This window comes from Lepidochelys kempii, chromosome 1 (genome assembly GCF_965140265.1).
Source record: "Lepidochelys kempii isolate rLepKem1 chromosome 1, rLepKem1.hap2, whole genome shotgun sequence".
Taxonomy (NCBI): domain Eukaryota; kingdom Metazoa; phylum Chordata; order Testudines; family Cheloniidae; genus Lepidochelys; species Lepidochelys kempii.
The window spans coordinates 262,968,689-262,977,819 of NC_133256.1; the positions used below are offsets into that span (position 1 = coordinate 262,968,689).

The 9,131-nt window shown below is 47.2% G+C and overlaps 1 long non-coding RNA gene across 1 annotated transcript in view; it reads left to right on the top strand.

The window, feature by feature from the left end:
* LOC140904938 (uncharacterized) overlaps positions 1-8,928 on the top strand; it is a 53,001-nt gene extending 44,073 nt beyond the window's left edge. The window contains exon 3 of the long non-coding RNA XR_012156683.1: positions 8,345-8,928. This is a non-coding gene — a long non-coding RNA (uncharacterized lncRNA). The remainder of the gene's footprint in view (positions 1-8,344) is intronic.
* The last annotated feature ends 203 nt before the right edge of the window (positions 8,929-9,131 follow it).

Genomic DNA, 9,131 nt, shown 5'->3' on the forward strand with positions numbered 1-9,131 from the left:
AGAAATTCTTAAGGGAACGCTTTCCCAGATACAATCTGAAGGAATAGCTGGCAATATTGTAAAACTCTTTTCAGGGAAACATTTTAGCTAGAAGGTCTTCGGGTAGGGGAGTGCATTCCATTGTCTGCATTTGGGAGCTAAAAGCGTCTTTCAGAATCATGATCAAGTCTGTCAATGGTCAACAGAGAAAACAGATGGCATGTAAGAGGGTACCACACCACTGGTTCTGTAGCTGCATCTGGCAGTGATGGACTTGGCCTGCTTATAGGAATCCTTCCCACTAAAATAATTAGATAACAGGGAGGGGAGAAATAAAAGAAAAGAATAATCTCTAAATAGCATTTACCTTCATCAGTAGACAGTCCCTTCAAGGCTAGGATAAGCAGCAGGGAGAGGGTATGTAACATGGTTGGATAGTGACCTTTTCACTCTATTTGCAAACAAAATATTCAATTTCTGTGTCTGAAAAATGGACAGCTCCCCTATTCTGGGAGATGGAAGGATTTTGAGGGTTATTAAACTCATTTGAGCACCAATATTCTCCAATCAGAATTGTTCTAAAAAGAGGAACATTTTGTTACCATTGGCTCTTATCTGGCAGAACAAATAATTAAAGGTCCCTGTGACTGATCAAGTGGGAAGAAAGATCAATAATGAGTGGGGAACTGCACAAGGGTAGAGTCCCATGTCCATGCAGAGTCCCACTGAATTCAACACGTTTCTGCAGGGCTCTGCCCACACATAACACATTGCAGGATCAGTGGCCAAGTCTGTAAAGTTTTAGAGCAACACTGTTTCATGACCTGCCAATAAATAAATTCTTGGAGTGTATTGGGGGCAACTTCTTACTTCCAAAAGTGGAGGAAGTAACCAGGGGGACTGCCATTTTAGAGGTGATTCTAATCAGCAGGGAGGAATTGGTAGCAAATCTGAAGGTGGAAGGCAATTTGGGTGAAAGCGATCATGAAATGACACTTTTCATGATTGTAAGGAAAGGAAGGAGTGAGAGCAGCAGAATAAGAACAATGGACTTCAGAAAAACAGACTATAAAAAACTCAAGAGAGCTGGTAGGCAAGGTCCCATGGGAAAAAGCTCTAAGGGAAAAAGGAGTTCAGGAGAGCTCTCTTAAAGAGAGCATATCAAAGGCACAATTGCAAACTACCCTGATGCAAAGGAAAGATAGGAAGAGGCCAATATGGCTCCATAAGGAGCACTGTAATGACCTGAAAATCAAGAAGGAATCTTACAGAAAGTGGAAACGTGGATGAATTATTAAGGAGAAGTACAAAAGACTAGCACGTGCACATAGGGACAAAATCAGCAAGGCTCAGCATGAATTAAGTTACTCCTAGCAATAGACGTAAAAGGTAGTAAAAAGAAGTTCTTTAAATACGTAAGGAGCAAGGGAAAGATGGTGGAAAGTGTCGGTCCTCTACTTAGCAGGGGAAAAGATAATAACTGATGACATCAAGAAGGCTGAGGTGTTCAATGCCTGTTTTGCTTCAGTCTTCACTGAGAAGGTTAATGGTGACAGATACTTAACCCAATTACTATTAAAAACAAGGGGGAAGGAACAGGTTACAGAATATGTAGATAAGTTGGATGTCTTCAAGTCAGCAGGGCCTGAGAGGAAAGTGATCAGGAACAGCCAGCATGGATTCACCAAGGGAAGGTCATGCCTGACTAATCTAATCGCCTTTTATGATGAGATTACTGGTTCTGTGGATGAAGGGAAAGCAGTGGATGTATTGTTTCTTGACTTTAGCAAAGCTTTTGACACGGTCTCCCATAGTATTCTTGTCAGCAAGTTAAGGAAGTATGGGCTGGATGAATGCACTATTAGGTGGGTAGAAAGCTGGCTAAATTGTCGGGCTCAACGGGTAGTGATCAATGGCTCCATGTCTAGTTGGCAGCCGGTATCAAGTGGAGTGCCCCAAGGGTCGGTCCTGGGGCCAGTTTTATTCAATATCTTCATAAATGATCTGGAGGATGGTGTGGATTGCACTCTCAGCAAATTTGCGGATGATACTAAACTGGGAGGAGTGGTAGATATGCTGGAGGGGAGGGATAGGATACAGAAGGACCTAGACCAATTGGAAGATTGGGCCAAAAGGAATCTGATGAGGTTCAATAAGGATAAGTGCAGGGTCCTGCACTTAGGACGGAAGAACCCAATGCACAGCTACAGACTAGGGACCGAATGGCTAGGCAGCAGTTCTGCGGAAAAGGACTTAGGGGTGACAGTGGACGAGAAGCTAGATATGAGTCAGCAGTGTGCCCTTGTTGCCAAGAAGGCCAATGGCATTTTGGGATGTATAAGTAGGGGCATAGCGAGCAGATCGAGGGACGTGATCGTTCCCCTCTATTCGACATTGGTGAGGCCTCATCTGGAGTACTGTGTCCAGTTTTGGGCCCCACACTTCAAGAAGGATGTGGATAAATTGGAGAGAGTCCAGCGAAGGGCAACAAAAATGATTAGGGGACTGGAACACATGAGTTATGAGGAGAGGCTGAGGGAGCTGGGATTGTTTAGCCTGCAGAAGAGAAGAATGAGGGGGGATTTGATAGCTGCTTTCAACTACCTGAAAGGGGGTTCCAAAGAGGATGGCTCTAGACTGTTCTCAATGGTAGCAGATGACAGAACGAGGAGTAATGGTCTCAAGTTGCAGTGGGGGAGGTTTAGATTGGATATTAGGAAAAACTTTTTCACTAAGAGGGTGGTGAAACACTGGAATGCGTTACCTAGGGAGGTGGTAGAATCTCCTTCCTTAGAGGTTTTTAAGGTCAGGCTTGACAAAGCCCTGGCTGGGATGATTTAACTGGGAATTGGTCCTGCTTTGAGCAGGGGGTTGGACTAGATGACCTTCTGGGGTCCCTTCCAACCCTGATATTCTATGATTCTATGCTTCTATGATAAAATTCATCTGAAGCAATCTCAGCACCGTTAGCAGTTATCTTCAAGAACTTATGGAGGATGGGTGAGGTGCCAGAAGATTGGAGAAGGGCAAGTATAGTACCTCTCTTTAAATAGGGGAACAAAGAGGACCCAGGGAATTATAGACCAGTCAGCCTAACTTCGATACCTGGGAAGATACTGGAACAAATTATTAAATAATCAATTTGTAAGCCCCTAGAGGATAAGTTCAGTGCCTGTCAGAGGCTTGTAGCTTGACATCAGCATCACAGTGTGAGAGGCAGCCCAGGCTGGTGGGGTTGGAGGGCTCAATAGTCCCGCACTCCAAATTGCACCACAGGGACCCCGTCACAGAGACCAAGCTGAGAGGGATTGCAAGCCCTCTGGAGGAGAAAATTAGAATTCAAAATGAGTTCTGCGAATTGGAGAGTAGGTCTGAATTCAACAAGATGGAATTCAATAAAGGCAAGTGCAAAATATGATATTTAGGAAGGAAAAATCAAATGCAAAACTACAATATGGGGACTCAGTGTCTAGGTCAGGGGTGGGCAAGATATGGCCTGCGAGCTGCTTTCAGTCCACCAGCCATTTTAATTTGGCCCTCAAGCTCCCACTGGGGAGTTGAGTCTGAGGCTTGCCCCGCTCCGGTGCTCCAGCTGCGGAGCAGGGTTGGGGGCAACTCTGTGCGGCTCCCAGAAGCAGTGGCATGTCCCTCTTCTGGCTCCTATGCATAGGGGCAACCATGGGGCTCTGCTCCACACGCTGCCCCCGCCCCAAGCGCTGCCTCTGCAGTTCCCATTGGCAACTTGAGGTAAGTGTCTCCCAGAGCCTGCACCCTGAGCCTCCCCCTCCCACCCTCTGAACCTCTCAGTCCCAGCCCAATGCACCCTCCTGCATCCCAAATCCCTCATTCCCAGCCCCACCCCAGAGCTTGCACTCCCAGCCAGAGCCCTCCCCGCTGTGCCCCAACCCCCTGTCCCAGCCCGGAGTCCCCTCCTGCACACTGAACTCTTCATTTCTGGCCCCACCTCAGAGTCCGTGCCCCCACCAGAGCCCTCACCCCCTCCGTCACCCCAACCCCAATTTTGTGAACATTCATGGCCCGCCATAACATTGCCATACCCAGATGTGTCCCTTGGGCCAAAAAGTTTGTCCACCTCGGTCTACGTTTAATTGGTGCTGCTTCAGTGCAGAGGGCTGGACTTGATGACTTCTCGAGCTCCCTTCCAGCCCAAAGTTTCTATGATTGCATGATTATAAACTGAAATTGTGAATGATCATAAAAGCGAACAATACAGAAACATTGCTGGTAACGCACTCGGATATTTTTTTCTTATTTGTTTTAAACATTTAGCAATGTCTTGTTTTGGAAAAAAAAAGTAAATCTAGGTCTTATTAAAAATGGGGGAGTGAGAGGACTGGTAACAGCCGGACATAGTGCATTTTGAGTAATGCACTATGCCAGCTTTGTCCACACACAATTTGATCTATGCTCCTAAAGGCTCAGCTTCAGGACACCTTCTATTCCAGTCTCTTGTCACCACACAGATCTATCAGTGCACCTCAATCTATGTATACTTATTTTATTTTATCTAAGCCCTTCTTCCTCCCCCAGTAAATACAGCCCCTGATTCTTGGGTCTGGCTGCTCTGAGCTGGGGGCTGACTTGGTACGGGGGAGTAATGGTGGCTGTATGCCACCTTTGTGGCTCCCCAATTCTGGAACCAGCCAGGGGCCAGGTCAACTCCTGATGTAAGTTATAGTAGGCCAAAGGGGGCTCTCATTTATGTGTGGCTGCCCACAGCTGCAGGAGGCCATGCTGGCAGCCGGGAAAAGCTGAAGTGCAACAATAAGATGCTCCACTGAAATACACAGCAAATCTTTCATGATTAGTGTTACCTGAAATTGGGCCAGCTAGTAAGCTTAGGGAGAACTAATGACCCACCAGAGTTTGGCAGAAAGCAACACGTTTATTATTCTGATAGCTAAGCTCAAAAGATGGGGGGGCGGGGAAGGTGTCACACTCTCATACTCATGCTCCCAGGACAGGCACAGCACTGGAGATGTCAGGATCCTTCAAGGTAAGTGTCCCACAGCACAGCGATGGATGGTGCGATTAAGGTAAGTCTTCCCGAGGCACGATGGAATGCAACGCAGTGAACCACTGGCCAGGCGGTTCGGGCAAAGGGCCTTCATGGGAGGTACAAGCTTGTGAGTGCACTCCTGAGCATGTGGCCCCTTCCCCTTTTAAGGACCTGCTCCTCATGGCCTGCGACTAGAGATGACTTGGCCACGTCTGGTTGGTCACACTCCACCTCGGGCAGTGTCCATGCAGTGTCCATGCACTGGGGGTGTGAGTGCTGCCTAATTAGAGTTCCAGACACCTTGTCTACCTGGGAGCTCTTCTGATCTTCCAGCTGTTCAACCAGCCCATTCATCCCACAAGCATTCCAGGAGGGAGCGGGAGGGGGAAAGCCACTTCACAGATATTCAAAGACAGAGAGGAGACAAAAGTGGTGGGAAAGTGTAACAGACCTTTTGAGCATACAGGTTATACAGAGCAGAGTCATACAGAGCATACAGATCACTGCTGCTCCTACAACAATTAGGAGATACAGTACTATGAAAATGTCTTAAAATGAGTCCTGAATGAAAGAGTCTCCTCTAAGATAGCACGAGATGGTGAGTTTACTCTGAGTCCTGTGGAAGGGGAAACACGGAGCTGCATCACCCCAGGAAGTCACTGTAACTCAAAAAGCGGCAAAGAGTCCTGTGGCACCTTATAGACTAACAGACATATTGGAGCATAAGCTTTTGTGGGTGAATACCCACTTCGTCAGATGCATGTAGTGGAAATTTCCAGAGGCAGGTATAAATATGCAAGCAAGAATCAGGCTAGGGATAACGAGGTTAGTTCAATCAGGGAGGATGAGGCTCTCTTCTAGCAGTTGAGGTGTGAACACCAAGGGAGGAGAAACTGCTTTTGTAGTTGGCTAGCCATTCACAGTCTTTGTTTTAATCTTCAAAGACAACACCCTGAGTCACATTTCCTCCAGCTCTCCAGTTTCACACACAATTAGAGGCATAGGGAGTATAGTTGTCAGGCTATTGCCAGAGACACAACACATTTGCCAGCTCCTGTCCAGCCAGTTCTCTTGGCTGGGGCATGTTGGGAATGATGGGGGGAGTCATGGCTCTTCCAAGGCCCCCTCAAAAAGAGTTTCAGACAGCCCCTGCTTCTCCTCACCTCCACCCCCTTAGCCCAGACTCAGAATTCAGGTAGGTCCTGCATGGTTGTACAGAGGACTGTGGTTGCGAGAGTGTGGAAACAGGGAGGGTTATGTCCCCATACTTTGCTGAATGTCAGTGTAGGTCACATTTACAATCTAGCCTTGAGTGAGACTTGGCAGGTCTGTATGGTTTCTGTTGAATTTGTTTTCCACAGAGTTCGAGGAGAACTACATTACATAAATTACCAGTCAATATCCATCAGAAGACTCAGTAATTAGTTACAGATTAAATAGGATAAAGGAGTGCTGTTTGTCTTGGGATGGGAACATATGGACATAATCAAGTATAATACACAAACATAACTTATTGCCTTCAAGACCTTATACCACCTACAGAATCATAGTTTTCCTCTTCCACTGTTGAAAAATCACAGAGAAATGGACATTAATTACCACTTACTGCAGGAAAATTGAGGCCTCCATCTCTACTGTAAGGGCAGAATCACAGGCCTGGTCTACACTATGGGGTTAGGTCGAATTTAGCCGTGTTAGGTTGATTTTAAAATGAACGCGTCCACACAACCAACCCCGTTCCATCAACTTAAAGGGCTCTTAAAATCAACTTCTGTACTACTCCCCTGTAGCGAGGGGAGTAGTGCTAAAATTGACCTTGCTGGGTCGAATTTGGGGCAGTGTGGATGCAAATTGACAGTATTGGCCTCCGGGAGCTATCCCAGAGTGCTCCATTGTGAGCACTCTGGACAGCACTTTGAACTCTGATGCACTAGCCAGGTACACAGGAAAAGCCCCGGTAACTTCTGAATTTCATTTCCTGTTTGGTCAGCATGGTGAACTCAGCAGCACAGGTGTCCATGCCGTCCCTCCAGAATTGCAAACGAGCTCCAGCATGGGCCAAAAGGGAGACACTGGATCTGATTGCTGTATGGGGAGAAGCATCTGTGCAGGCAGAACTCTGATCAAAAAGAAGAAATGCAAATATATTTGCCAAAATCTCACAGGGCATGTTGGAGAGAGGCTACAACAGGGACACACAGCAGTGCTGCGTGAAAGTTAAGGAGCTGAGGCAAGCCTACCAAAAGACAAAGGAGGCAAATGGTCACTCTGGGTCAGAGCCCCATACATGCCACTTCTATGATCAGCTGCATGGCATTCTAGGGGGGGAACCTACCACTAACCCACCACTGTCCGTGGACACCTGCAAGGGGGGAGTCTCACGCAACAGGGAGGAAGATTTTGTGGATGAGGAGTAGGAGGAGAATGTGCAGCAGGCAAGCTGTGAATCCATTCTCCCCGGCAGCCAGGACCTTTTCATCACCCTGGAGCCAATACCCTCCAAATGTGGGATCCCCGACCCTGAAGCTTGAGAAGGCACCTCTCGTGAGTGCACATTTGTAACTACAGTACAGGGTTTAAAAGCAATAGTGATTAATGTTTGATTTGCCCTGAAGAATTGGGATGCATTCGCAGCCAGTCCATCTACTGGAAAAGTCTGTTCACATGTCTGGGGATGGAGCAGGAATCCTCCAGGGACATCTCCATGAAGTTCTCCCGGAGGTACTCTGAAAGTATTCTGGAATCATTGCAGCACAAAGCATAGCAGCGAATGGTCCTGGGTTTTGGTCGCATTCAAGCAACATTTGGTCTATATCTTTCTGTGTTAGCCTCAGGAGAGTGATATCATTCATGGTCACCTGGTTGAAATAGGGGAATTTTTGTAAGGGAACAGTAAAAGGACTCCTTTCATGCTGGGCTGTTTGCACTTGGCTAAAAGGGATCATCCCAGAGAATAGCCACGTGGTGGGGTGGGGGGAGGTGTGTGCTGCACATCCACCTGAAAACCGCAGCCCCTCCTTTTAAATGTGAAACCCAACCCATTGCTTGCTGTGGGAAATGATGGCGCTGCAGTTTGAAACCATTCCCACAAGTTATGCGTAAGAAGCCAACCCCGCATACCCTTTGCCTTACCATGGCTGCATGGAAACTGAATTCTGTTGCCCCGCCATGTGTGATGTGTCACCATACCAGCAGGCGCTCAATATAAAAGGCGCAATGCGACCTTATACCTGAAGCACATGTGCTGTCTCCTGTGAATTCCTTGATTCACTGTGCAAGAGTCTCCCTTTTGTTCTCAGAAATGTATTATCTTAAATTTTACTCTCCCTTTTTATCTCCCCCCAGGTGCAAATGTTTCTAAGCTCCCCCTATCATCTCCGACCCTGAGGTTATCACAGATTAGAAGGAGAAAAAAATGCACTCGTGATTACATGTTTTCCGAGCTCATGCAGTCCTTCTGCACTGATAGGGCACAGCTGAATGCATGGAGGCATTCAGTGTTATAGGCTAGGAAAGCATTAAGTGAGCGCGAAGAGCAGAGGCAGGAGCGCGAAGAGTGGAGTGGGAGGCGATGCTAAGGCTAATGGAGGAGCAAATGGACATGATGAAGCATCTGGTGTAGCTGCAGGAAAGCCAACAAGAGCACAAACCCCCACTGCATCCATTGTACAACCGCCTGACCTCCTCCCCAAGTTCCATATCCTCCTCACCCAGACGCCCAAGAACATTGGGGGGGGGGAATGCTCCTGGCACTCAGCCACTCCACTCCAGAGGATGGCCCAAGCAACAGAAGGCTATCATTCAAACAGTTTGATTTTTAGTGTGGCTACAATAAGCAATGTGGCCTTGTCCTTCCCTCCTCCCTGACCTCACTCCACCCAGGCTACTTTGTCAGTTACCTCCCTTTTAAAAAAAATAATAAAGAAAGAATGCATGGTTTCAAAATAATAGTTACTTTATTTCGAAGGGGAGAGGCTTACAGGGAATTAAAATCAACAAAGGGGGCGAGTTTGCATCAAGGACAAATACACACAACTGTCACACAACTGTCACACCGAAGCCTCACCAGTCATGAAACTGGTTTTCAAAGCCTTTCTGATGTGCAGCACACCTTGCTGTCTGGCTGCTCAAA